General features: G+C 40.5%; 1 protein-coding gene across 14 annotated transcripts in view; it reads left to right on the forward strand.

Moving 5' to 3' along the window:
• The window catches only part of ATXN1 (ataxin 1), a 404,589-nt gene that overhangs the window by 246,740 nt on the left and 130,397 nt on the right, over positions 1-27,452 (forward strand). For 13 of the 14 annotated variants that reach the window (XM_043908469.1, XM_043908476.1, XM_043908475.1 and 10 more), the window contains one exon: positions 15,630-15,758. The gene's annotated coding sequence lies outside the window, so the exon portion shown is untranslated. Of the gene's footprint in view, positions 1-15,629; positions 15,863-27,452 lie in introns of all 14 variants that reach the window. The other variant, XM_043908470.1, reaches the window with a different exon arrangement.

Raw genomic sequence — 27,452 nt, forward strand, 5'->3', positions numbered from 1 at the left:
AGGAGCGAGAGATTTTTCTCCTCTTTTGATATGTGAGGAGTTCTAAGTGTGAGAATCCCCTGAGCCATGATATTAGGATAAACCCATAAACCTGGCAGATGAAGGTGGTGGTAGAATGTCTGTTACTTTTTCTTCTAGTAGGAGTGGGGTGTACCACTCCCTAGCATGTGGGTTCAGAGGCGTGTGTCCAAGTGTTGTTAATTCTTTATTTTTTAATATTTGTTATTTATTTTATCTGGCTGTGCCAGGTCTTAGTTATGGCATGCAGGATCTTTAGTTGTGGCATGTGGGATCTAGTTCCCTGACCAGGGATCAAACCCGGAACCCTCCCTGCATTGAGAGCCCAGAGTCTTAGCCACCGGACCACCAGGGAAGTCCCCAGGTGTTGCTACTTCTAAAGAGTTTTAAGTACGTGTTTTTAAAGAGATGTAGGACACTTTTAAGATGCTCATTATCTAAGGAAATTCCTTGTAATTTTTCATGAAATGTGATCATCTGGCACAGGACTCTGAAAGCCAGCTGCGGCTGTATCTTGCTGGGGTTGCTGGGGTCCTGTTGCTTAGAAAAGAATAGTGGAAGTTGCCCTCTATTTGACATTGTAGCAAATGGAATTGTTACTGAGTCCAAGCTCCTAGTGCTCCATAGGCAACAGACCACTAAATTCAGACATGGGTTGTTGGGGAAAGGAATAGTTACTTTGATATCCAGAGAAGTGGCAGATGGAGAGGAAGGTGGACTCCTGTCCTAAAGAAACATCTTGACTGAGTTAGAATTCAGACTCCTTTTACACTAAAAAGGGAGGAAGTAAAGTCAAACATTTCCTGGTTTAGGTCAGCCTCTGGAGGGGATGTGTAAATTTTGTCCTTTCTGCAGTCATTCACAGGAGGGCCTACCTGGTCTGGCTGTTTCATGTGAGCTTAGCTTAATGCTCATTACCTGGGAGGCAGGATTCTCAGGGATGGTCCGTTAGGTATATTTTAAGCTTATAGGCAACACATCTTTAGTGATTTACTTGTAATATAAAGGTTCTTCCTGAATGGACCTAGAGATTGTCATTCTGACAGAAGTCAGTCCGTCAGAGAAGCAGAAACATCGTATAGCCTCAGTTATACATGGAATCTAAAAAGACATGATACAAATGAATTTATTTACAGGACAGAAACAGACTCAGAGAGAACAAACTTATGGTTGCCAGGGAAGGGGGAAGGATGGAGGGAAGGGATAGTTAGGGAGTTTGAAATGGACCTGTATACACTGCTATATTTAAAATGGATAACCAACAAAACCTCCTGTATAACACAGGGAACTCTGCTCGATGTTATATGACAACCTGGATGGGAGGGGAGTTTGGGAGGGAATGGATACATATATATATGTATAGCTGAATCCCTTTGCTCTCCACCTGAAGCTATCACAACATTGCTAATCAGCTATACCCCAATACAAAATGAAAAGTTTTTTTAAAAAAGTGCAAAGATTCTTCCCAGTTACAGAATAGGAGGTACTTTGTTATTCAACATTACTTGTAACTAGTTGAAGCAGACATGTGTCTGTGTGTGTATGCTTGCTCCCACCCTCCCTCCCCCCACCCTCCATGCAACAAATCTTTGCTCCAAATACCGTATCAAATCTTCAACTACATTTTAATAAAAAGAAAATGATAATTGTGTTTACTGGTACTTTCTCGGTACCAAGTAACCCACATCAAAGTCTACCTGCCTTTGGTGTTTCAACAGGTAATCCCCAGATTTAATGCCAAGTGGCATTTCTGTTCCATGGTGTCTCAGATGAAACCATTGAAATCTCAGTTTTAAGCTAGCATAGTTTTATTAAGCCTCCTCCAAAAGAAGAGGTTTTCAATAGCGTCTTTGTCGAGAAGTACCTCTGTTTTACATCAGAGACTTGTGAAAAAAAAGAGGTTAGTATATTTTTATTGGTTTATTTTTTACTTTTTATTCTGTGTTGAGGAATAGCCTGTTAACAATGTTGTGATAGTTTCAGGTGAACAATGAAGGGACTCAGCCATATGTAGACATGTATCCAAAGCATGGTTGGAGGTTCTAGTTGGAACTTTGCTTTTGTGTAAAACATTTCATTAAATGAAATTAAATAAAAAGGAAATCATGGCTTTAATAGGGTGCTTCCAGAATTTTAATACCTGTGGTGAATTCTGTTCCTTGTTTCTGTCCAAAAGGATGGGCTGGAGAGTGTATGCAAATTCTGTCTTGTTATTTTACTATGACTTGCCATTTGGTATTTTGAGAAGTCAGGCCAGATAAAATACTTGACGGTATTATCTTACTGTTCTTAATATTATGGTGAGGAGAGAATGAGAGCAACATATTGGAATTTTTTTTCTTGAGAATTTTACTGATTTTGTTATTAAAAGGAGAGAAAATAGAGCAGAAACAGAAAGAAATGTAAAGCCAGGGGACTCTTCACAATAGCTACTCAAGGACCATAATAGTTCATGTTTTATGAAGAAAGTGAAAGTCGCTCAGTCATGTCTTGACTCTTTGTGACCCCATGGACTTATACAGTCCATGGAGTTCTCCAGGCCAGAATACTGGAGTGGGTAGGGTAGCCTTTCCCTTTTCCAGAGGATCTTTCCAATCCAGGGATCAAACCCAGGTCTTCCTTATTGCAGGCAGATTCTTTACCAACTGAGCCACAAGGGAAGCCCAAGAATACTGGACTGGATAGCCTATTCCTTCTCCAGTGGATCTTCCTGACCCAGGAATCTAGCTGGGGTCTCCTGCATTGCTTGCAGATTCTCTACCAGTTAAGCTACCAGGGAAGCCCATGGTTTATAAATGGTTTATAAGTGATCAAGGCATCAAACAGGTTCTGTCCCTGCCTTTGCCATTTTTATCAGACACTTTTGCAGCATGCACCCAGACTTCTCATTGACCTTCTCCAGCCTGTGTGAATAAAACTCTCCTCCTGGGAGAAGGTGTGTGATGGCTCTTGGCAGCCTGAAAGGGACCTGCAATCCAGGGGATGCAGAGCTACAGTATGGTCTTTAAGTTTCTTCATCTAGATTGTTCTGTCTCCTGAGCCACCGTGCCTTCTCTTGGGTCTTAGCAACCCCCTTTGAAAGCAGAGTATTAGACAAATAAGGCTGGGGAGGAATTGTCAATAAGGAGCACATGCCATCTTGATCTTTAAAATCCTAATTTCCTGGAAACATCATTCTATGGCTGTTCAGTGCAGATTAGATATTTCTCATATTTTTTTTTCCTTTACTTCTTGATATGCAGACATACGTTTCTCTGGATGCATAATTGTATTTCTTAGCAAACTTTGCTTTATACCAGTAAGGAGATATAACCAGCATACAAATATAGACACCTGCCAGGTCTATGTGTGTGTGGATAGAGCCTTACCTTTTGTGATAAGCTGTGCTAATCCTAGGAAACAGTGGCATGGATCAACATGAGTTTTTTGGCTTTTTTTTTTAAGTTTCATTGTGGGTTTTTTCCCAGCATGTTTCTCTCTCTGATTTTGTGTTCTTTCGGTAGATGCTAATTTTAGTTTTCTTTACCTAAGCACAAACCAGTTAATATCAGGGAGAATGTCCACAAGTGCATGCTAGATATTCATGGACTGCCAGTTTGGAAAGGGATTTTACAATGGATAAATCAAATAAATTATTGATTGGTTGATTGAAAAGGATGGCATGATGTGATGAACGAGTCATATTCAGAGTACTCTAGGTTTGAGCTACAGCCAACTCCCTCTAGTTCTACTTGAAATCTGACTGGACACCTATACTCTTGGGGAAGTTCTGTTGCCATCCCTGGGGAAGGGGAGCATTGGGCACCCCCCGCCCCACGACTGCCTTAGATGCTCCTTTGTGAGCAGGGTTCAGACGGAAGCTCTGGACCTGCTGGTCTGAGCTCACCCGGAAGAGGCATTTCTGAACTCTGTAGTTAGTAGCTGTTCTTCTTCCTCCCTCAGGATGAAAATACCAAGAGTCAGCCTTTAGTCCTGAGTTGGGAAAAGAGGCTCTGTGGTTGACTGGTGGAGCAGTTTCCATATTGGTTCATGTCGTGACTTTTCTCCAAGTCACCAGAGAGGAACTCACAGAGTGAGGAGATTTGAGGACATGTCAGAGGAAAACACATTCTCAGTGAAGTCACCAAGTATGTGTCAAAGGCTTACCATTGGCACTTACCCCACCTTCTTAGAGTTCACTACAGTCTGTCTAGAGAAATGGTGCCTGTTTGAGGATAAAGAATAAAATGATTGGTCCTCAGGAAAAGAAATCAAAACAATAGGAGTTCTCATCCAAAAACAAACAGAAAATACTTCTGACGGAGAAAGTTGTAGCACAGGAGGATGTAAAGGAAAAAGTGATGGAAGAAGTAGGACTTGAGTGGGTCTTGGTAGGTATGCCTTGGATTCTCACTTGTAGGTTGTAAGACTGAGACTGTTACTCTATTGCTGGTAATGCATTGAACATCACTCTTGGCTCCTGGTGTCCATCTCGAGTTTCTTGCCACACGAAGTTTCCCCCCTTCCTCAGTGTGATCTTTTGTGTTTTGGATCTCATTGCTGGAAGAGCCTGTTCTTTCGAAGGGCTCTCCTGATTAGGTCAGGCCCACCAAGGATGGGCTTTCTGTTTTAAGGTCAGTTGATTTACGGCCTTACTTTTATTTGCAAAATCCTTCACAGCAGCAGCACCCAGATTGTGTTTGATTAAATAACTCAGAGAGGGTACGTGTGTACTAGGGGACCAGGCAATCTTGAGGGCTACTTTAGAATTTTGTCTGTCACAGCACAACTAAAAAATCCAGGGATGAATCTGAGTTTTGGCACAGCCAAATCCCAGGGAACTCACTATCCCCAGGACTCAGATGTCCTGGCTTTCAACCTCGTCCCATACTGCAGAGCTTCATCCTCATGCGGGCTTCACTGGTGGTAAAAAATAGCTCTGTGAGTAGACCTTGCTTCCTGACTCCTCTTAGTTCCAGTCAGTCTGAGAGGGGCCTTTGGTTCGTGCCCATCCCTACCTAGATCCAGTCATCATCACAAGAGAGATACGTATTCTGATTCTCCAAGCCTAGATCACGTGCCTGTCTTTATTTATTTATTTAAAATTTATTGAAGTATAATTGATTCACAGTGTTAATTTTCTGCTGTATGGCAAAGTGACTCAGTTGTACATATATGTATATTCTTTTTAATATTCTTTCCCATTATGATTTATCACAGGATATTGAATATAGCTCCCTGACTATACAGTAGAACCTTGTTTATCCATCCTGTATATGATAGTTTGCATATGCCCATCTCTGGACCCAAGGCATGAGGTTGACCCAGCCCAAATAACAAAGAAAATGAGGTAAAGGTCATATTCTAGAAAGATGCTGTTTAGGAAAAGTTCTAGTCCTAAATAAAATGAAATTTTAAGGAATTCCTTTATCAAGTTTTATAAGAGAGTCAGTCAGGAAAAGGCCACTACATTTAGAAGACAGGAAAGCATTCCTGACCTTTAAAAGAGAAGTTTACTTTTAAAGTGTTGAAATCAAACTCTACAGGTTTAAGAGGTACCTGATGAAATACAGTGTGGAATTTATACTACACTTTAACATGTTTTATGGTGAATGGGGGAGATTTGGGAAGGTATCAGAGTCTGGCGAGAGCAATGATTGAATATGTTTGTAGGCTGTGAAGAAGTTTCTGGTAGAAGACTGAAGGAGGGACAGAGGGCAGAATTGACCCCAACAGGACCTGAGCCAGTAGGAGACAAAGAGCCCCCAAAAGTTTTCCCGGATTTTAAAGTGGTATGGGGTTTGGGGGTGGTTTGGTTATTTGTCACTTCTTTGGAATACACAGGTATCATTCCTTCCAATGTGATTATAGTGATTATACTAAAAAAAATCCTTAGTCTCTGTCCAGCTGTGTCATTGACAAAAAGACTTAGGCTGAGAGTAGTGATTCTCAAAGCCTGGTCCTTGGACCAGCAGCATCAGCATTATCTGGGAACTTGGTAAATGTGTAAGTTCTCTGGCCTCACCCCAGACCTACTGGATCAGAAATTAGGGGAGTGGGACCCAGAGACACAGTTTCACAAGCTCTCCGGGTGTTTCTGATAGCACTTCCAGCTTGAGAACCACTGCCTCTGAGCATGCTCATCTCTCCTCCATATACTACAAGGGTTTCCTTAACAATGGCTTTTGAGAAGCTAGGAAAATCAAGGATAAAGGCTCCTGGTGGTGGGGGAGGGGACTGCAGATCTTGAAAGGAGATGGCAACTGTTCAAAAGCCATTAGTGACTAAGAATAGATTTGAAGAATAGAAGAGAGAAGGGTAAGTTATAATTTAATTGTTCTCAGGTTCATGCAGGGCTTTCCTTTGGATGACAGGCACATGGGACCTCCTAAGTCCCTCCCTGGAGGACAGAGTGAGAAGGGTTGACGTTATAGCTGAGAGTGGCGCTTCCTTTGGCGTAAGGATGAAGTGGTAGAACGGGTTTTGTATATGAATCGTTTAATTTAAATTCAGGCTCTTCTAACTCGACACTCTTAGGAGGCTGCAGAAGAAGGGCATGGCAAGGTTTCTTTCATCAAGGAGCTTGTAAACTTTTTGCGCCTTTCAAGACTTAAATCAATCCAGTGGACTATAAAAAGACAGTATAACAGAGTGCTGAAGTGAAGAGAACCCGCGGTAGAGGCTGTAAGTGCTGTGGGCAGTCAGGAGAAGGAGAAATTGACATTGTGTCACTTTCATCTCTGGACAGAGGATGAAACTGTCAGCCTGGCATAATTTCCCAGGTCTCATGGTAGAGTTTTGGACAACTGGGCAAGTTTTGCTTCTTGCTCATTCTTTTATTCCCAAATTTGTGAAAGCTTGTCAGAACTACTGAGTCAAAGTGAGGATTTATATTTCATGACTTTGAACTTGAGAGGTTGTTGACATTTGGGTTTATAGGAAAAACCAAATGTGTAGGAGATACTACATTTTATCTGGTGTCTTTAGTAAAAAGAGACTCAAACAGAAGTTTGGCTTATTTGTTTCAAACAGACTTTCAAACTTACTCCACTCATGGAAGAACATGAGTGAGCCTGTCGGAGGATGCCTTCATTTTGTAGGATGAAGAAAGCAAATTACTGATTTTCCTTAGTGAAAAAATTAAGTGGTACCAGTTCTGCAATGGTAGGGAACAAGAAGACAGTTCAGATGAACCCAATATTTCTGAGGCTTTTTAGTTCGATACACCATGCGATTCTGGGATGGTAGGGAACAAGAAGACGGTTCAGATGAACGCAGTATTTCTGAGGCTTTTTATTTCTATACACCATGCTGCTTACCTGGGTAAATAAACAGATACCAAATCGAGAACCAAAAGAGAAGGCACACAGACACTCTAGAAAGTGGACAAAAATGCCATTTCAGCCAGGAAAGAAATAATAAAGATGTTGTAATAGTCAAGAGGAAGCCAGACAATTTGAACCTAATAGAAGGTGGTCAGAAGTGTTTTGTTTTGTTTTTTAAGAAGTTTACATGTAATGTGATCTGATTTTAGCCCTTCGGGGGGTAGTTCTTAACTCCAGCTGTGGCATGTGGGTATGAAGAGGGAGCTTCACTTTACTTTATTGTGATAATGGAGTTATTTATGATGCATTAGGAAGCCACATTAAGTATAATATCTGTACTGAATGATGTTCCCCTAGCAAAATTTACTAGCGTTTGTTGCTCTGATAGCCCAGTAGTTGAAAAGAAGAATCGTTTCCTGTTTGAAGGTATTGAGAATGGTTCTGTTGATTATCTTTTGATCAAGGAGACTCATTTGAAATAGCCAGGGGGGAAAAGGATGAAATAACAGAAACTAATAGTACAGGTCTAGTGCGATCACATAATGCAGAGGCTGTTTCCTCTGCCTAGAAATTTGATGCCTGGTAATTCTTGCTCACCTTTTACTTCCCTGTTTAAGTGTTGCTTTTGTAAGAAAGACCCTCCTTCTAAGTGACATAACCCATTATAGGGTGATTGCAAATCACAGTGTTTATTTGTCCTTCTTGATACCTATCTGATTTTTTAATTGTATGCATATGTTAAAAATAATATACTCTGATTTTTTAATGTCTGTTCCTCTTGAGGCAATGAGGTCCTTAAAGGCCTGGCCCTTTGTCTGTTTTGTTCACCATTATGAATAAAGGACCTGTTGGGTATTATAAGCACTGAGTAAAAAATGTGTCCAGTGAATGAATGAATTAATAAGAAAGCACTTTGTACACTTGAAACTAATTCAATGTTTTATGTCAATTATAACCTCTATTTTAAAAGAAAGAAGACACTTTGTAAACTGAATTCACTATAAAAGTCATGGTTAATTATTTTCATAGAAGACACCTCCTTTCTCTCTTTAATCCTCACTTTTTTCTTTCCAGTTTTTTACATCTGCTTGTCATTGTTTTGCCAGTTCCAAACCTAAGATCTGGTATTATTCATTCTTGCCTTTTTTTTTTTTAAGATAAGAGATCACACTTTTCCCTCAAAAATATTCTTTACTGACCATGCTAATGCTGGGATTCCAATTTTTATTCAGTGAGCACTTATGACTTTGAAAGGAAAATATGGCTGGTACTTGTGAATGATTTATCTGGGAAGCAAACAAGACTCTCGAGTAGTATTTAACTTCTATTTCTTGTCATCCCCAAAGCCACTCTTGTAAGTCACACTCTGCAAAAGTACACACGTCAAAATACCTTGAATAATATTGGCCCAGGAGAAGTTGTTCCTGGCCCTGTCTTACAGAAGGGGGGGGGGGGGGAAATAAAGCAAGAAATCCAGATTCAAGAAATAATTAGATACTGAGAGTAAACTCAATCAGGTCTTTTCTTTAAAAGCAGCAAACAAACAAAAATCACCAGCCCTTTCCCAGAAGGGCCTCCAGGTACCACTTCTTTTTTTTCTTTTTTAGATCCTTATTTCTTTTCTTTTCTAATTTATTTTTTTATTTAAGGATAATTGCTTTACAGAATTTTGTTGTTTTCTGTCAAACCTCAACATGAATCAGCCATAGGTATACATATGTCCCCACCCTTTTGAACCTCCCTCCCATCTCCTGCCCCATCCCACCCCTCTAGATTGATACAGCGCCCCTGTTTGAGTTTCCTGAACCATATAGCAAATTCCCGTTGGCTGTCTATTTTACATATGGTAATTTAAGTTTCCATGTTCCTCTTGCCATATATCTGACCCTCTCCTCCTCTCTCCCCATGTCCATAAAGTCTATTTTCTGTCTTTTTCTCCATTGCTGCCCTGAAAATAAATTCTTCAGTACCATTTTTCTAGATTCCATGTATATGTGTTAGAATATGATATTTATCTTTCTTTCTGACTCACTTCACTTTGTATGATGGGTTCTAGGTTCATCCACCTTATCAGAACTGACTCAAATGAGTTCCTTTTTATGGCCGAGTAATATTCCATTGTGTATATGTATCACAGCTTCTTTATCCATTCATCTGTTGATGGACATCTAAGTTGCTTCCATGTTCTAGCTATTGTAAATTGTGCTCAATGAACAATGGGATATATCTGTCTTTTTCGATTTTGGTTTCCTCAGGGTATATGCCTAGGAGTGAGATTGCTGGGTCATAGTAGTTTTATTCTTAGTTTTTAAAGGAATCTCCCTACTGTCTTCCATAGTGGCTGTATCAATTTACATTCCCACTAACAGTGCAAGAGCGTTCCCTTTTCTCCACACCCTCTCCAGCATTTATTGTTTGTAGACTTTTGATGATGGCCATTCTGACTGGAGTGTGGTGATATCTCATTGTAGTTTTGATTTGCATTTCTCTAACAATGAGTGAATGTTGAGCATCTTTTCATGTGTTTGTTAGCCATCTGTATGTCTTCTTTGGAGAAATGTCTGTTTTGGTCTTTTTCCCACTTTTTGATTGGGTTGTTTGTTTTTCTGGCATTGAGTTGTATGAGCTGCTTGTATATTTTGGAAATTAATCCTTTGTCAGTTGTTTCATTTGATATTATTTTCTTCCATTCTGAGGGTTGTCTTTTCAGCTTGCTTATAGTTTCCTTTGCTGTGGAAAAGCTTTTAAGTTTAATCAGGTCCCATTTGTTTACTTTTGTTTTTATTTCCGTTACTCTAGGAGGTGGGTCATAGAGGATCTTGCTTTGATTTATGTCATCAAGTGTTCTGCCTATGTTTTCCTCTAAGAGTTTTATAGTTTCGGGTCTTACATTTAGGTCTTTAATCCATTTTGAGTTTGTCTTTGTGTGTGGTGTTAGGAAGTATTCTAATTTCATTCTTTTACATGTAGCTGTCCAGTTTTCCTAGCACCATTTATTGAAGAGGCTTCAATATTGAAGAGGCTTATTTTTGTACAGCTTTTGCACAGCAAAGGAAACTATAAGCAAGGTGAAAGACAACCCTCAGAATAGGAGAAAATAATAGTAAGTGAAACAACTGACAAAGGATTAATTTCCAAAGTTAATTGTATATTCTTGCCTCCTTTGTCAAAAATAAGGTACCCATAGGTGCCTGGGTTTATGTCTGGGCTTTCTGTCTTGTTCCATTGGTCTATATTTCTGTTTTTGTGCCAGTACCATATTGTCTTGATGACCGTAGCTTTGTAGTATATTCTGAAGTCAGAAAGGTTGATTCCTCCAGATCCATTCTTCTTTCTCAAGACTGCTTTGGGTATTCAGTGTCTTCTGTGTTTCCATATGAATTGTGAAATTTTTTGTTGTAGTTCTGTGAAAAATGTCGTTGGTAATTTGATAGAGGTTGCGTTGAATCTGTAGATAGCATTTGGTAGTATACTCATTTTCACAATATTGATTCTTCCTACCCAGGAACTTGGACTATCTCTCCATCTGTTTTATGTCATCATTGATTTCTTTCATCAGTGTCTTATAATTTTCTGTGTACAGTTCTTTTGTCTCTTTAGGTAAGTTTATTCCTAGCTATTTAATTCTTTTTGTTGCAATGCTGAATGGGATTTATTCCTTAATTTCTCTTTCTGATTTTTCATTGTTAGTATATAGAAAGGTAAGTGATTTCTTTGTATTAGTTTTGTATCCTGCAACTTTGCTAAATTCACTGATTAGCTCTAGTAATTTTCTGATTCTATCTTTAGAGTTTTCTATGTACAGTATCATGTCATCTACAAACAGAGCTTTACATCTTCTTTTCCAATCTGGATTCCTTTTATTTCTTTTTCTTCTCTGATTGCTGTAGATAGGACTTTCAGAACTGTGTTGAATAATAGTGGTGAAAGTGAACACCCTTGCTTGTTCCTGATCTTAGGGGGAATCCTTTCAGTTTTTCACCATTGAGAATAATGTTTGCTGTAGGCTTATCATATATGGCCTTTACTATGTTGCGCTAGGTTCCTTCTATGCCCATTTTTTTAAGAGATTTTTTATCGTAAATGGGTGCTGAATTTTGTCAAAGGCTTTTTCTGCATCTATTGAGATGATCATATGGTTTTTATCTTTCACTTTCTTAATATGGTGTATCCCATTGACTGATTTGCATATATTGAAGAATCCTTGCATTCCTGGAATAAACCCAACTTGATCATGGTATATGAGCTTTTTGATGTGTTGCCGAATTGTTGGCTAAAATTTTGTTAAGGAATTTTGCGTATATGTTCATCATTGATGAACATTGATGATGATATGATATTGGCCTGTAGTTTTCTTTTTTTGTGTTGTCTTTGGTTTTGGTATCAGGGTGATGGTGGCCTTGTAGAATGAGTTTGGAAGTGTTCCTTCCTCTGCAATTTTTTAAAGAGTTTTAGAAGGATAAGTGTTAGCTCTTCTCTAAATGTTTGATAGAATTCTCCTGTGAAGCCATCTGGTCCTGGGCTTTTTTGGGGGGAGATTTTTGATCACAACTTCTATTTCAGTGCTTGTAATTGGGTTCATAATTTCTTCCTGGTTCAGTCTTGGAAGACTGAACTCTTCTAAGAATCTGTCCATTTCTTCCAGGTTATCCATTTTATTGCCATATAGTTGTTCATAAAAGTCTCTTATAATCCTTTGTGTTTCTGCATTGTCTCTTGTAACCTCTCCTTTTTCATTTCTAATTCTGTTGATTTGATTCTTCTCTTTTTTTCTTGATGAGTCTGGCTAAAGGCTTGTCAATTTTGTCTGTCTTCTCAAAGAACCATTTTTTAGTTTTATTAATCTTTTCTATTATTTCTTTCATTTGTTTTTCATTTATTTCTACTTGGATCTTTATGATTTCTTTCCTTCTGCTAATATTGGGGTTTTTTGTCCTTTTTCTAGTTGTTCTAGATGTAAAGTTAGGCTGTCTATTTGATGTTTTTCTTGTTTCTTGAGGTAGGATTATATTGCTACAAACTCTTTGAACTGCTTTTGCTGCATCCCATAGGTTTTGAGTTGTCATGTTTTCATTGTCATTTGTTTCTAGAAATTTTTTTGATTTCCCTTTTGATTTCTCCAGTAACCTGTTGGTTATTTAGAAATGTGTTGCTTAATCTCCATGTGTTTGTGTTTCTGATAGTTCTTTTCTTATAATTGATATCTAGCCTCATAGTGTTGTGGTCAGAGAAAATGCTTGATATAATTTCAATTTTCTTAAATTTACTGAGGTTTGATTTGTGACCCAAGAATCACATGGAGAATGTTCCATGTGCACTTGAGAAGAAGGTGTTTTCTCCTGCATTTGGATAGAATGTCCTGAAGATATCAATGAGATCCATCTCATCTAATGTATCATTTAAGACGTGTTTCCTTTTTAATTTTCTGTTTTGATTATCTGTCCACTGGTGTGAGTGGGGTGTTAAAGTCTCCTGCTATTATTGCTTTACTGTCAATTTCTCCTTTTATGTCTGCTAGTTTGTCTTATGTATTGAGGTGCTCCTATGTTGGGTGCATAGATATTTGCAATTGTTATGTCTTCCTTTTGGATTGATCCCCTGGTCATTATATAGTGTCCTTCCTTATCTCTTGTAATCTTTATTTTAAGGTCTATTTTGTCTGATATGAAGATTGCTACTTCAGCTTTCTTTTGCTTCCCATTTGCATGGAATATGTTTTTCCATCCTTTCACTTTCAGTGTATATGTGGCTTTAAGTCTGAAGTGGGTTTCTTTTAGACAGCATATATATGGGTCTTGTTTTTGTATCCATTCAACCAGTCTGTGTCTTTTGTTTGGAGCATTTAATCTATTTACATTTAAAGTAATTATTGATAAATATGTCCCTATTGCCATTTTTTTAATTGTTTGGGGTTGATTTTGTAGATCTTTTTGCTTCTCTTGTATTTCTTGACTATATAAGCCCCTTTAACATTTGTTGTAAAGTTGGTTTGGTGGTACTGAATTCTCTTAAACTTTTTGCTTGTCTGAAAGGCTTTTTATTTCTCCATCAAGTTTGAATGAAATTCTTGACAGGTACTATAATCTTGGTTGTAGATTTTTCCCTTTTAATACTTTAAATATATCCTGCCATTCCTTCTGACCTGAAGAGTTTCTGCTGAAAGATCAGCAGTTAAGCGTATGGGGTTTCCCTTGTATGGTACTTGTTGCTTCTCCCTTGCTGCTTTTAATATTCTTTGTGTTTAATCTTTGTTAGTTTGATCACTATGTGTCTTGGCCTGTTTCTCCTTGGGTTTATCCTGTATGGGACTCTTTGTGCCTCTTGGACTTGATTGACTATTTCCTTTTCCATGTTGGGGAAATTTTCAACTATAATCTCTTCAAAACTTTTCTCAAACCCTTTCTTTTTCTCTTCTTCTTCTGGGACCCCTATAATTCGAATGTTGATGCATTTGATATGGTCCCAGAGGTCTCTGAGACTGTTCTCGGTTCTTTTCATTCTTTTTTACTTTATTCTGCTCTTCAGAAGTTATTTTCACCATTTTATCTTCCAGCTCACTAATTCGTTCTTCTGCTTCAGATATTCTGCTATTGATTCCTTCCAGATTATCTTTAATTTCAGTAATTGTGTTATTTGTTTCTGTATGTTTATTCTTTAATTCTTCTAAGTCTTTGTTAATTCTTGAATTTTCTCCATTTTGTTTTCAAGGTTTTGATCATCTTTACTGTCATTATTCTGAATTCTTTCTCAGGTAGTCTGCCTATTTCCTCTTCATTTATTTGGACTTCTGTGTTTCTAGTTTGTTCCTTCACTTGTATAGTATTTCTCTGCCTTTTCATTATTATTTTTTCTTTTAACTTATTGTGTTTGAGGTCTCCTTTTCCCAGGCTTCAAGGTTAAATTCTTTCTTCCTTTTGGTTTCTGCCCTCTAAGGTTGGTCCATTGGTCTGTGTAAGCTTCGTGTAGGGTGAAATCTGTGCTGAGTTTTTGTTTGTTTTTCCTCTGATGGGCAAGGCTGAGTGAGGTGGTAATCCTGTCTGCTGATGATTGGGTTTGTGTTTTTGTTTTGCTTGTTGTTTAGATGAGGTGTCCTGCACAGGGTGCTACTGGTGGTTGGGTGATGCCCAGTCTTGTATTCAAGTGGTTTCCTTTGTGTGAGTTCTCACTATTTGATACCCCCTAGGGTTAGTTCTCTGGTTGTCTAGTGTCTTGGAGTCAGTGCTCCCACTCCAAAGGCTCAGGGCTTGATCTCTCTCCAAAGACCAGCCTAGGTCCAATCTACCAAGAGGAATTTCACCTGAAATGAAAGGGCCTTTACTTGAGTTCCAAAAACCAGTGCACAAGAACACAACGGAGATCTCTGACTCAGCAGATGACTCGGTATTGCCTGCCATGTGGACGGGCCTCCCTGGATTGCAACAGATGACTAGAGGGTCTGTCCTTGGCAGTGGTCAGCAGAACTCCACGTACCACTTCTGTCGTGTTATCCTTGGTGGGTGGAAGTGGCAGATGGCCAAGTGGAAAATTTCACAGCCCTGCAAACATCAGCAGACTAAACACTGCAGACCAGCCGTGCGGGGGAGCTGGGTGGTGTGGACCAAATAATCGTGTCCCCTGCACATGCCTTCCTCATTAGTTTTGGTCTCCTCTTCCTCTTCCCTTCCTGTTCCAAGGCTTTACTTTCTTTCTCCCTGAGATTCCAGACAGCTCTGTTTCCTGCCCTGTGAACCCCTTGACCGCTAGGTGGAAGGAGAAACATTCGGATGCTTGGGTGTGCCGGCGATGGTTGATTGTGGGTGCCTTGCCAAAGCTGACTTTTATATTCTGGCTCCGAGCTAAGCTACAGCCTTCTGACGGCAAATAATCCTTTGTGTTTACCGGGCGCCTTTCTTCTTGGGAACTTGGAGTGCCTTGCCAAAGTGTTCTTATTGATCTTCCCAACAACTTGGTGAGGTATGAAAATGGCAAAAGGTCATAGTCCGGGCACCCGCCTTTTTGCAAGAGCGTCAACTCGGGTGGCTTATTTTGAGGCCATGTTGCAAGTTTGCATCTCAGCTGGGATTGCATCTGAAGTCTCCCAGAATTGGCTTCAACTTTGGGGTGGGGGTGGGGAAAAGGCTTGGCTGCACCATGCCGTCTGTCTCCTGGGGCAAGAGCAAAAATATCGCATTTCCTTTTTAAGCAAAGTGTACTGGAAAATGGTCTTTGGTGAATTACCCATCAGTCTAATTGATCTTCATTTGTTGTGATAACAAGGGATTTGACGGAGTATTCAGCTTTTTATTTTTTCTTCCGTTCCCACGCTAGGTACTTCTCCCTTCTCTGTGAAAGGAAGAAAGAGCACACCTGGGCCCAGGAGCACTCCAGCTTCTTGTGGGAAGTCTCCATGGTGAAGTGCAAGCCGGGGCTACCTGTGAACCGCACACAGTGAATGTTGTAAGTTAACAAGAGTCGAATCTGCACTGGCTTGCCTTGCAACGGTTTGTGAATCACTGGATGCTCGAGCCAGGGTGCTGAAGACGTGTTAGCATTAGCTCTAGGTGATCCTCCAATTAATTTCTTCTTCTTCTTTTTTTCTTTTTATTTTTTTTAGGGGAGAGGTTATGTGGTTATTTGCTGTGAACTTGACTTTCTTAGCTTCTGTTGGGCACTGCTCATTCTCTCCTTCTGGAATAAAAGCGTGGAAGACTGATTATTTCAGCGCAGAGCCAAGTTTATAGCAGCCTCTTTAAATCCGGCTCTGCAGTTCTTTTAGGTTAGTGGGTATGGGGTAAAACCTTTCAGGCTAAGGATTCCCAACCAGGGAATCACACCCTGTCATTATTTTATTTACATAGAGTTTTTGATTGGAAGGAAATATGTTTCTGGCGTTCAAAAATCTGAGGTATGCAAGCTAGTACAGTGAGCTCTTCAGGGTGCTTCTCTTGCTTAAAATTGGCTGATTTATTGGTTTTTGTCAGGCTACTGGGTTGGGATTTTGAGATTAGTGGTTTCTGCATGTCAGCTGCTGGTCACCTTTCATGAGGAGGTATAGGATCCAGTAATTGAAGAGAAGGCACCCTGTGGGCTTCCAGAAGCTTTAGTTTACCACAAAACTTAAGGGTTTGCTCAGCTCTGCTGCTTTCTGGAGATTTTACCTCATTGCTAGACCGTGTCATAAGAAAAAAATGCTTAGAAGAGTTTTGACCAGGAAAGAATAAAACTACAGGAAATCCAGGCTGGCCTATGAACATATCACCTTCAAATTTTAGAACATGAAGAGCCATCTTTGACTAGGCTTTTTTTTGTGTGTGGAAATATCTATCGTATATATTTGTGCACACACATCTTTATATATTTGTGTGTATGTGTATTAAGTATAAATGTGTATATATATACACACATATATGTATGTGTGTGTGTATATATACACATATATATATACACACATATATGTATATGTGTGTGTGTATATATATACATATATATATATATATAACTGTATTAAGTTTTCAGTTTCTTAATGATTTGGTCAGGAAAGTTTTCCAGGCATTTATTACCTTTTTTTTTTCCAGTTGCATAAACAATTTTGAGAGAGCAAGGTGCAGCGATATGAGGGCATGTATCAGGGAGAAAAAGCATTTACCATTAAAAAGAAAAATTTCCACTGAAATTTTATTTCTTGGTTTTCTAAAACTTTGTATTAAATATGCATGTTTATCCATATTTCCCGAGGGTTAAATAGTCATATTAAAATAAGCTTATTGAACTCAAGAACTCCCAGTGCCTCAGGGTAAGTGGGTGATGGGGAATGGTGGTGTTTTCATGGATTCTCATTTCGCACATACGATCACGTTGGTTCTGGTGGAAAGTACAGGGCTCTTAGAATCATTGACCTCAATTCTATTCCTGGTCCTAAGGTCAAGTAAGTTTGCAACCTCGGGCAAGTCACCGACCCCTGCGAAGTGTTGGTTTATAAGTCTGTGTTGCTCTATGCTGCTTGTTTATTGATGAGTCTCCATCTTAGTTTGGGGTCCCCACAAGCAGCAGAATCTTATTATAAAAAAAAGACTCATATTTGAAAAGTTTCTATCACTATTAAGGAATAATTCAGGGGGCCCTATTAGATCTGGGTGCTACTATAGCTGTATGTTTTTCTAGAAAGTATTTCCCAATCAGGTAGCCAACAGAATGCACTTCTAATGATGTTTTTTTAAGCATCTTTTATCCTAGGAAACAAGTATCTTACGGAAAAGTGCTGTAGGTTTCAGGTTACATTTAAAAGAACAGTGCAGGAACTATAATCAAGACAGCTTTTGTTTCGAATCTGGTGGTGTTTGTTTTTGTTTTAAACCATTGCTTTGAACTGCTCATGTGATACTCTGTCAGACCTCAAACATTAAGTGAGGTTTTCAAAGACATTCTCGAGTGTAAACCTTCAGATGCCACAACTTAAAGTCATTTAAAAATACTTCTGTAAACGGAATGGGTTGAGCGAGAGGAAGAAAATGCTAAATTCTTTTGAACTCCAAAGGACTTTTTCTTCCAAATTGCATTCGCTTGGGGAGGTAGGGGGAAGTCCCAGTTTTCTTAGTAAATTTTGAAGTTAGTAACCTTTTGCAGTCTTGCTGTATTTTTACAGCACTGAGTTAATATTTTCTCCTTATTTTGGTATCCTGGTGCCCCAAGGCTATGCCATTATAATAGAGAAGGCAGATTTTTCAAAGGACATGAGCTTGCATGTAGATGGTGGTGGGTAGATGAACATGTTAGTAATAATCATGGCAGCCACTGGAATTAGTGGTGTCCATCTTTAGCAGCTTGTTGCCTCAGACTCACTACCTTTGTAGTTCTCTGCTTGTCCCCATTATCCACCTGTCAAATGCCACTGTGGTTCTTGCAGATGGACTTTGCTCCTCAAAGTGTCTCAAACTGGCTCTAAGGTGTGGTATCTTGTACAGAGAGGAGAGGCAAGAAAACTGACGTAGGAGTTGGGAGACCTGGATTTTACCCGTGGTGCTGCAATTAACCCTAAAGCCTTGAGAACCCATTTTATCTTGAGTAATATGAGAAGGTTGAATGTAGTGAGCTCTGATGATTCTTTTAAAGACTCTAACATTGCTTCAAATATCAGCCTTGGATGAGGCAGGCTGGATGTTCACTTTCCCGTATTTGGCCTCTAAGAGTCAGTGATCTGGTACAACTTAAATTTATTGATACAAGAGCATTTAAAACATTGAGCACAGTCTTGTGGTTAAAAAACCAAAAACAGAATTAGAGTGTGTGTCAGAATGACATGACCCTTAGCAGAGGACCCTCCCAGGGACCATGCGACAGTCGAAACGTGTTCACTTGAGCACTTTTTCTAAGAAGGCAGTTTTAGTCATTTAAATTTAGGACCCATACTCATTGGTCTTTTTGAAAATTAAATATGAACCACTTTTGAAATTTAACTTTTGAAAAATAACCCAACTCTGTTCTCAGATATTACTCAGTATAGAAGCAAGGAGGCCGTGATCTGTAATTCTCTTCTGAGCTTCTCTGCTTTCTTGAGTAGATCTTCTCCAGCTGCCTCTTGTCAGCAGCCTTCCCCGGCCTGTATAAAGCATCACCCTGTCCCTCTGTGTCCTCTAGGCCAGGGATCCCCAAACTCCGGGATCCTAGTGCCTGATGATCTGAGGTGGAGCTGATGTAATATTAATAGAAATAAAATGCCCAGTAAATGTAATGTGCTTGTATCATCCCCAGACCATCTCCCACCCCCTCCCCGGTTTGTGGAAAAATTGTTTTCCACGAAGTGGTCCCTGATGTCACCATGCTGGGGACTGCTTCTCTAGCCTACTTTTTTTTTTTTTTCTTTTAAGCACCTTATATTTTATACATGCATTTGCTAATTGTCCCATCTCCTCAACTAGACTGGAAGATCCATGAAAACAGGGATGTTGTTCTTATTATTTTCCTGGTGAATCCACAACACCTAAAATGCTGCTTGTCCTATAGCGGGGCACGCAGTAAATATTTGTTGAGCAACTAAGGGCAGAGTGAGCCTCTGCCTGCCTTTCTCCTGTGTGAGCCTAAGCCATTCAGAAAAGAACCAAAAATATGGTTCTTATGCAAACGGTTTCAATCTGATAGTAGTTTGGTCAGGTAGAGGGTGACATGCAAAAACTAGTTCGCTGTCTTTTCCTTAGAAGTAGACGTCAAATGTTTACAATGTATATAAGTCAGTATGGGAAAGGAAGCTGTTTGTTTTAAAAAAGGCTTTATGGAGCTATCAATAGCCTTTGGGGATTTTCTGATACTTAAATTCTGCCCTGTGTGTGTTTCCTCTCCTCTTCCGTTTGAGTGGTTTGCTCTATGGGTTGTTTGTGCGCAGCCTGCCCTGGCATTCTGTGAAAGGTGGGGAGTTGTGTTTTACAATCCCATTATTTTATCACCGTTCATGTTTTCCTTGATTTCCAAAGTGAGAGATGGACTTGGTGCGTCCGGTCTACCTAGAAACTCACCATTTACTGAATAGCATCATTTTCATTTTCTTTCCTTTTGAGAGATGCATACTTTGGAATGAAAAAATAGTGAGCTGATACAAATTGAGTCCATCAAATGTCTCTCTGGTGGGAAGGGAGAAACCGACAATCACTTTCTTAGTGAGGCATCATCTTCTCTGGCTTTTGAGGATAGCAGGTATCAAGGTTTCTTGAATATTTTGTTTGTCAACTCCCTTTTCAGAGTGCAGGAGTTACATTATTCCTGGGGAGAAATGGAAAGACTAAAATAAACACCTCTGTGCCTATTTAGACAGCATTATGCTGTCTTTATAAGCTTTGAAAAATGGGAACTGAATTTCTAGTCTCCAGAGTGAGAGAATTACACATACACACTCTAATCAGAGCGATTTGGGAATTTCCCTATGTGTCTGTCAATTTGTACCTTTTAGATTTGCCATCTGTGATACCAATTTTTTTTATGATCTCTAGTGCTATCATAGAAAAAAAAACTGAAGTTGATAAAAGGGATCACAAGGGAAGAGATTTTACTATTAGATAAATGAGGGGAAAGTCTCATTTTTTAAAATCTTTGCTTATAATGACCCTACAAGTTGATCTGCGTGTTATAGAGGCAAAGAGTCTCTCATATTTCATGCAAACACTCTGGGTGTTCTTTATGTAGCCTCAAGTCTTCTAGAGTTTTCTCTTTCACCCATTTCTTTCCCTTTTCCAAACTTCCTCCGGTTGCTTCTTATAGATGGCCCCACTCATTCCTGGCCATTGCTGCCTTTCGGCGGGTGGTGGTGTTAGGGGCTCTGCGTGAGCTGCTAAGAATTAAGAATTGATGTTGGCCCTCCTTCCTGAGTTTCTTGGCCGAGGGCAGCCTATCCCAGGCACACCTGTTTCCCTCGATATCATCTTCCCCACCTGCTCAGTCTCCTTGCCTTAGCATCTCAGAGAGGAAAAGAGAAATACCCAGAGTGCTCAGCAGTTGTGGTAGGAAAAATGTTCGTGTATCTTCTGCAGTGTTTCTGTCCTGTAAAGGAACGTGTCCACAGCCTGGTCAGACCGCTTTCTGATGGAGTAGTGCTGAAGTAAAAAGGTTTTATGTTCTATTTACTGTTTCTAATTCACTGACTGGATCCTATTTATGAAAAGACTGGTGTGTGCCAAGGTGTGCTGAGGTCTGTGAGGGAGGCAGGGGTGAGTCATCTGCATTCACTGCCCTCTGGGGTTTCCCTCCCACTGTGCTGGGCAGTGCTGGTCACCACAGAGTCAGTGCTCCGAAGCCAGTGTGAGTAAGATTCCTGAGACTTGGGTTTTCAGAGAAGGAAGGATTCATGGACAGCTGAGCATCTGAATTTGGCCTTGGCACAGGGGTTGGATTTCAACCCCATATTTGTGTGTGCTTTGAGAAGGCGAGAGAGCGGGAGAAGGTAACACAGGTCTTTTTGTTTCACTGCTTCTTCACCTGGGCAGGTGAGACCTCGAAAGCATCTGTCCATGAGGACTGTGCCATGACCACTGATCCAGACGTCGAGTGGGGGCTTAGGGCACGGGGGACCCATTCCTCTTCGGAGTCATTTTATGTGTTTATAAGCAATAGCTAAAGCAAGAATCTGGGCCACTTAAAGAAGCAGTATCTCCCCAACCCGTGTAAAATGTAGTGTTTTCAACTGAACTTCAGACTGAAACCACACCCAGGACTAAAAATGTGTTTCTCAAGTGGAGTGCCTTTGAAGCGCTCGCCGTGGAAGAGTCTGTATACACCAAAGGCAGGGCGAGGATGACTGGATGGGGGTGATGCCAAGACGCGGAGTCTTAAACCACTGCACATTCTTCCAGACAGATATCACATCTTTCTCCTACTCAGTAACTTGGAGATTGATCAGCTCTACCATCGTTGTTATAAATATGTATGAATATGATGGTGATGTATAAATATGACTGATGTATGTCTTTCTCTCCAGGTATATCATATCATAGTATTGTTTTCATTCTTCCTCTAAAAGACTGTTGTTTCTCTTTTGTTTTCTTAGAGGAAAGAGTGAGGCACAGATAGGGACTAAATGATATCGTTTTGTCATAAAGCCAAAACGAAATCTGATGGTTCTTACCAGCAAACATATCAATTTTGGGGACAAATGTATAAAGACAAAAGAATAATTTCACTCTTTTAATTTCCCACATTTTTAACTTTTGTGAAACAATCATTTTTTAAAGAAAATCATTTATCCCTCCCTCCCTCAACATATATTCATATTAAATTTCCAGTGCTAGCTATGTAATAAATGATGGTAAGTGGACTTGTAGAGTGAAAGAATGAATCCATCTTCTCTGTGTCCTGAGGATTTTGTTAACCTTTTGCAGACCCCTGAATAAGAATGTTATATAATTAAAAAAAAAGTCTTTTGCAACAAGTATAAGCTACTTTTAAGGTGAGATAGTAAAATTAGCTGTTTGACATCTGTATTGGAGGATGTTAGTGTCAGTTCTAGTTTTTTAGATATTTATTTGGCTTTGCTGGGTCTTGGTTGCATCCAGCGTGATCTTTAGTTGAAGCATGTGGGATCTAGTTCCTTGACCAGGGATTGAACCTGAGCCCCCTGCATTGGGAGCGCAGAGTCTTAGCCAGTGAACCACCAGGGAAGTCCCCAGTTTTCTATTTGTGCTTCTGTTCTGAAACTACTTCCTTAAGTAGACTCCCCCAAAGTAGAAACCTTAATAGGATACAAATGGCAACCTTCTTCAGAATCTTTTTATTTCTAAAACTCAGTTAAGTTCTAGTCATGCTCTTTGGACTCTTCAGCATCTTATTCCACCTCTATCTCGCACATCTTTCCCAATACGTTTATCACACACATCTTACGACCTTCTGGCCCTTCTGGCCACGAGTGTCTAGCATTAGGACATGTCCACAGTGCCAACAGAATTTACTGCTTGAGACCCCCGCACAGGTACTGGGCTGCGCTACATCTTTCATTCTGGACATAAGCCATCCTCACATCAGGACGTCGATGTTTTGCATATTTGGAAATGAAAATGCTCTTGCTAAAATTATTTTCTAAAAATTTTTTATTAGGTGGCTCTTCATTTCATTTTTCTTTTTTTTTCCCCCGCAGCCTTTGCAGCTTGCATACAACTGAAAAATTGTAATTTCTCCAGGGCTAACATCCAAGACTTTGATAGGCAGTCTTAATGCCTGGGGCTCCTATGAGTTGCTGCCCATTCTAAGCATCATAAGACTTACCTTGCAGAACAAAGAGAACTGGACCCAAAGACCGTCCCCTTCTTCTGACCTGGCAAGCCCTCCCTTCCCAGGGCCCTTTGTCTTTTCCTCTTTGTTCTCCAAGAAAAGGGAGGGATGGGATTAGGATGCTATTGTTCAGAACGGGGACAGCTATTGCCTGTGCAAACAGATTTTTTCCCTTCCCTTTCTTTGGCAGCTGCAGTTGTTCTACCTGTTTCTGCCTCTCCTTTTTCCGCTGTGAGCAACCTTTCTCCCTCACCCCACTTTCAGGAGACTAATAAATACACGAGTGTCAGTTGGTTCCTGTGAATCTACCAGCTCACGTAATTCAGAATAGAGTCATTCAACCTCCATCTTCAGTGAGGTTTTTGCCCTTTCTCTATCACCACCACATCAAGTACACGTGTAGATTTAAGGGTAGGACGTCGAGGTGAGAGCTGTCTGCTGGCATATGTTAGTCTGTCACTCCTTTCGTGGAGCAGATTAGCTGCCAATTGGTATCTTGTTGCTGTCGTTGGAGTTTGCAGTCCAGGTCCGCAGCTCTGCTGGCGATCTATTTCTGAGCGATGATGCCAGTTGTCCTGGCAGCCTGCTGGCTGGCGCATCCCTAAAGGCCAGCAGAGGAATGGCAGTGGATGAGGGTGGCCTCCAGAGGGTTGGAAGGGAGTTGGCAGTCACCTTGCTCAAAAAGGATTTTCCATTTTCTTCATCTGGGCCGGCCTCCAGGAAGAGGATGTCCGTATCATGGGAGTGTCACTTGGGACTGTGAACCACATGGTCTTTCTCGTCCAGATAGCGTCCCGTGGAGAATAACAAACTGATTAGTGGCTGATCCAGGCAGAGTGTGGGGACTGCCGGACCAGGGTGCTAGGTGATCTCAGGACGTTAGATGGTATCAGTTTTTCTTGTGAATCGGGTTCACGTTCCTGTTCATCAGCACTGGTGTTCGGAGTTGGGGACATGGGTAGATGTTTGGGCAGAGTCAGGGGTCAAGAGAGGAAGGTTGAAGGGATACACCACAGTGGATCTTGACTCCTTGTCCTATTGACAGGTCTGGCCTAAAAGCAGTTGAGTGTAGCTAGAGCTCTTTGACTGGGCTCTGGTAATTATCCGTGTTCGCAGCGTTGCAAAGGAGCACCCCTTGTCCTCTTCTCTTGAAATCCTCTCCTCCTCCCTTGATGTCAAGTTGAATTGGCACTAAATGACTTGCCCCTCCCTCCTGATTTGGATCCAAAAGAACACAGAAGCTTTCTATCTTAAAGTCCCTCATTTAGTTGGCCTTGCCTTGATTGAGTCTAAAATTGGGCAGTCAACTGACAGTGGATGTCTTGGGAATTGCATGCTATAACCATTTCATCAGAGAAGCCCCTGGCCAGTGCCTGTGACTGACATTTTCTCCTCAGGAATGTGTCTGTTTCTGTTGGCATGGAGATGTCAGGATATGTTTCACACACACACACACACAAAGCAAAGGTGGGTCTACCTGCAAAATTTGGGTGCTGGGGAGCACGGGAATCTGGTAAAGAGATGCCCCCAGAACAGTTGAAACCCACAAATGACATAAATATTATTAGTACCTTTCATTACTTAAAGAATTTTTTTTTTGTATTCACAGAGACCTTTTAGTATTTACTGAGATAATAGCACGTACTGTGTCTTCAGGATGGGGAAGCCAGTTAGGGTGTAACCAGATATTTCCTGCACATTTTATTGTTTGCTGTTTGCATGCTTAGTTTCATCCAGCTCTTTGCAACCCCGTGGGATATAGCCCTCCAGGCTCCTCTGTCCATGGGATTTTCCAGGCAAGAAGACTTGCGTGGGTTGCCATTTCCTTCTCCAAGGAATCTTCCTGGACCAGGGATTGAACCTGGGTCTGCTGCATTGGCAGGCAGATTCTTTACCACTGAGCCACCCGGGAAGCCCAGCACATTTATACTCAGCATATATAAATGCCCCCTTTCATAGCTAGAATAAGGATAAATGTTGAAGATCTGGAACTGAAATTAACAGAAATACTATTTGGAGGAAAAAAGAAACTCCACGGGAGTTGATTGTACTTTCAGAGCATCCTGTGTTTCCAAGATGTTTCTTGAATAAATCAGTTTTGTTTAACAAGCATGTGGTGTGTTCAACCAGGTCATCATTTTAAGTTGTTGAAATGGTTTACATTCTCGAAGACATTGTGTGTTTCTCGAACAATAAATAACTCTTAGGTGCGTTTTGATGCAGTGGAGAAGCAAGGTTGATTTTTTTTTTAAAGGATCATTATGTAACTCTTAATTCAATATCTGATGCTAAATAGTCATCATTCTTCATGGTACACAGGCAATGAAATCAGCTCTCTCATATTGATATGAATAATAGATACAGACTGTGAATCACATTAAAGTTGGAAGATTAAAATCCTTCTCTAGGTTGGTTGCTTTTTTAAAAGAAATCTGGAAAAGCAGATGAGAGCGCAATTAGGACTCATGAGCTTCATGCTACATTTTTTTTTTTTTCACAACCTATCTAGATATACAGTAATTGGAAGCACACCTAGTACAGAAAGACTGGGTTATCTCTTCCTCTTGAATTTGTTGTCAGTCACAGAGGTAGGTGTGAATCTAAATATTAATAACTCAAGGAGAAGATGGGGATGCTTGAGGCTTGGTGCAGAAGCATCAGACTAAGAATGGACACCTGGGTTTTCTTTCACTTCCACCCCTGTGAGACCAAGGGCAAGCCACTCTCTTTCTCTGTGCTCCTATTCCCATGTCTTCCAAAGGAAGATAGTTCTTTATTCCATTTGACAGCATCAGATTTAAAGGTATTCATCCAGCTAAGGACTTTTGGACTCATAAGTGTAGTGTTAGTCACTCAGTTCTGTCTCTTTGTGATCCCATGGACTGTACCCTGCCAGGCTCGTCTCTCCAGTCTTGAATACTGAAGTGGGTTGCCATTCCCTTCTCCAGGGTATCTTCCTGACCAACGGATCAAACCCAAGTCTCCTGTATTGCAGACAGATTCATTGCCATATGAGCCACAGGGACTCATACCTGGATTCAAATCCTAGATCTGCCACTCATTAGCTGTGTGTCCCTGAGGAAACTGTCCAACTTCTCTGAGTCTTACTTACCTCATCTATAAAATAGTGCTGGTCATACCTGTGCCGCAGAATTGTTGAGAGAACTGAATGAGATAATGTGTGCTAAATATTAGTCCAGAGATTGCTCCCTAGTAACCATGGCAGCTATAATGCTGTTATGATAATAAATTGCACAAAAAATTTATCATGATGTGTTGCTGAAACAAACAGGTGAACAGAACAGGTGAGCAGTTGAAACTTGATAGTCTCTCTGTTGTGGAGATGTTTCCTCTGTAATGGGAATTGTCATCGTCAGTGTCTTTGCATTGCCAGTGAAGTCGGTTATGTCTTGTCAAAGTCTTCTGCTGCTTTGACATGTATAGTAGAGTCATTATGATGGTGAAGGTGGCAGCGTTTGTCAGAATTATCCATGTGCATAGTCTAAGGGGCCTTGGTATTTTAGGTAAATTTTTTAGCATTAGTCAAACTGAAAGGCACAGTGAGTTTGGAAGAGACACTAGTCTCATCTCTAAAAAGAGTAGGGAGATTCCCAAAAGCTATTGATATGAGTGGAACTCAATATTTTGATGTAGCCACCGTGTCTAGGTGGAGATAAGTGAAAATTACCTGGGCTAAATCTTTGACATTAAAGACAGAATACGTCAGAAGATGGAGGTATACATTCCTGTATCTTCTTTCAGCAAGTATTTACCTGGTGTGTGCGCTAAGGAAAGCTTCCATAACAGCTAAAAAGAGCTTCCAGTCACTGGAAAAAGAGAGATGAGAAGATAGGCGATTCCTATCTTTTAGTGGTACCCAGAGGATGCTATGGACGCAAACCAGTGTGGCATCTTCTGGGCTTAGAGAAGCCTTCACCCCTAGACCTGACGAACTGACAAGTGTTAACTTGGAAACAAAATGGGTGTATCATTTGGCATACATTGTAACAAGCCACCCCACCGTTTAATGACTTGAGACAACAAACATGTGTTGTGAGCCAGCTGGGCTATTCTAGGCTGGGTAGCTTGACTAGGACTGGTTGGTCCATGATGACCTGACTCTTATGTCCAGTTGTTGTAAGGCTGGTTGGGGGGCAGGACCGTCCACTGGGACAGCTGGTCCCTGCTTTTACATGGTCACTCACCCGCCAGGCGGCTAGTCTTGAGTTTTGATATTGGGTTCCCAGGGTCTCAGGGTTGGTCTCAGGGTTCCCGGGAGCAGCAAGAGAAGATAAAGTCCAGTACACAAGTGCTTTTAAACTGCTCCTTGGAAAACCCTTGCTAATCTCCCTGTGGCCAAAGCAACTCATATGATAAGTTCAGATTCAAGGGATGGGGGAAACATGG

Source organism: Cervus elaphus, chromosome 7 (assembly GCF_910594005.1).
Source record: "Cervus elaphus chromosome 7, mCerEla1.1, whole genome shotgun sequence".
In the NCBI taxonomy this organism is placed as follows: Eukaryota; Metazoa; Chordata; class Mammalia; order Artiodactyla; family Cervidae; genus Cervus; species Cervus elaphus.